Source organism: Octopus bimaculoides, chromosome 14, assembly GCF_001194135.2.
Source record: "Octopus bimaculoides isolate UCB-OBI-ISO-001 chromosome 14, ASM119413v2, whole genome shotgun sequence".
NCBI lineage: Eukaryota > Metazoa > Mollusca > Cephalopoda > Octopoda > Octopodidae > Octopus > Octopus bimaculoides.
The window spans coordinates 55,295,355-55,297,926 of NC_068994.1; the positions used below are offsets into that span (position 1 = coordinate 55,295,355).

General features: G+C 36.0%; 1 protein-coding gene across 2 annotated transcripts in view; it reads right to left on the reverse strand.

Annotated features, from left to right (window-relative positions):
* LOC106877991 (cholecystokinin receptor type A) overlaps positions 1-2,572 on the reverse strand; it is a 44,030-nt gene that overhangs the window by 2,209 nt on the left and 39,249 nt on the right. The window lies entirely within an intron of this gene.

Consider the following 2,572-nt stretch of genomic DNA (forward strand, 5'->3'; position numbering starts at 1 on the left):
TATATATGTATAAATAAATTATTAGCTACGGAACAGAAACAGTATTAGAACCGCTCATATAAGCGAATGCTTTTATGCCTCAAGCGCCTATATGAGAAGTTTTCAGAAGGTTAATAACCCAGTATTCGCTGTTCTAACAAGGTATCCATATTAAGCTGGGCATACATACATACATACATACATACATACATATATACATACATACATACATACATGATGGCCGTCCACTCGTGACCGAGGAAGACCACTGCTGACCTTCAGGAACATAGTGCGCTCTAGGACTAACTTATATTTCGCATTTGCAGCTCCGTTGGTGGCTAATGAGCCCTGCTCTTGACAAGCATACACGACTGCAAACATTGCAGACCAAGCTTTCCCCATTCACTATACGAGCCGTGCGCTTTCGCGCAGCTCGCTTAAGTTCTTCATGCTGGATACGTGCTCTCTCAAAAGTGTCGATCCCCTCCTTAACCTGCTTCCTCCCTCTGTGGCGATGACAGGCATTGTTCTCCCAGTCAGTGTCCTGCATATCACAGGCCTTTAATGAGAACTTGACACAGTCCTTAAATCGCAGCCTTGGTTTCTGCCGGAGTCTCCTTCCATTCATAAGTTCTCCATATAGCACCTGCTTATGAATACATACACACATACATACATACATACATAGTGATAGATAGATATACGTACATAAATATACATATATTGAGATAGATAAGTAGATAGATATGCACACAGATATACACGTACATATATATATTATATATATACATTTATATTATACATATGCTTATGTATATATGTGTCTCTCTATGTATGTATATGTATGCGTACATCTATGTTTATCTACAGAAGCCTCCTCACAATTTCCACCCAAGAAATTCCTCTGACGAGGTATTGGTCAACATATTTGTCAAACATATTTTCATTCTTTTTTCGTTGCCTTAAAAACACACTCCTTAATCTTAAATATTATGAAATATGCAGACAAAACAAAATAGAATAAAATAAACAACTTTTTCTTATCCGCCATATGTTATTTGCTTTAAGCCCTACGTCAGCAATGATCGAGCAGGCCTTTCGCTGAATATATTTCAGACATGACTATCCTATCTTTTATTCAGGTTATCTAAAACTATATTAACCGGTAAAAAGAAGAAAAAGTTAAAAAATATAAAAAATAAAACAAAACAAAAAATAAACAGCAAAACCAAAAAACAGCAAAAAAAAAAACAGCAAACAGCACCGTATGTTATTCGTGTGTTATTTAGGTGTTGCTTCTAGCATGTCGAGTTGTACATTCACGTTGATATCTGCCAGAGTGTATTAAGAATAAATATGTCTACCACAGAGATAATTTAGATATTATAAGGTTAATATTGGTTTCATATTTTAGCACAAGGCCAGCAATTTTGGAGGAGGGAATAAGTTGATTTCATCGACCCACTACTCTGCTGGTACTTATTTCATCGACTTCGAAAGGATGAAAGCCAAAGCTGACCTCGGCGGAATTTGAAATCAGAACGTGAACATGGACGAAACGCCGCTTAGCATTTCGCCCGGTGAGCTAATTCTTCTGTCAGTTGGCTGCTTAATTGAGATGTTGTCGGGTTAATATTAAACCCGAAAATCTGTCGTCACACATCTGTGACCTCTTCAGCGATACTCTTCGTTTCCGTGTGTGCTCTTGCTCCACTTACTCCATTCTGTTCTAAGATGTGTATCCTTATGTGCGCATGCGTTTGTGTCCTTCTTTGTGTGTGTGGGTAGGTGTCCTTCTTTGTGTGTGTGTGAAAGAGTAGGTAGGTTAGAGAAAGAGGGAGATGTAAGGTTGAGCAGAGAAAGACATGTTAGGGGAGCAGATGTTTCTCTGCAAACGATAAATCTTTACTTGAAAGAGCTGTCGTGCCCAAAGTTTAACGCTAACGTGAAACACGATGAAATGTCTTCTCTGGTGGTGCTATTAAGGTAGTTATGGTCTGGGCCAATTCTGTCCGAAATCTAAGTTCCTAATTTTCTTAAAAGCACACAAGCACCAGGTGGAGTGGTTGTGGAACATATGAACCATATAAGCATCAAACATTCAAAGAATTAGAACATGAGAATAATTAATTAGAAAAAAATATTATTAGAGTTCACTCTTTAGATTTGACATTTTGCATCATTTGAAATTTACCCAGAGAAATTGGCGATAATTACACATTATCATTTATTAATTAACTTTTCTTCATTTGCATTTAATTATTTCCGTTTTTGTTATCATTAAAACATAATTGAAATTACTTTCTTTTCTCTCTCTCTATCTTTCTCTCTCTCTCTCTTCCTCTCTCTCTGTCTTTCTCTCTCTATCTCTCTTTCTCTCTCTCTCTCTCTCTCTCTGTCTTTCTCTCTCTCAACACATGAACACTCACACATTATATATGTATATATGCGGATGTATGTATGTATGTATGTATGTATGTATGTATGTATGTATGTATGTATATATATATATATATATATATACAGCTTTTCAAACGCACAATAAATATTTAAGTATATATGTATTTATGTATATATATATATATATATATAT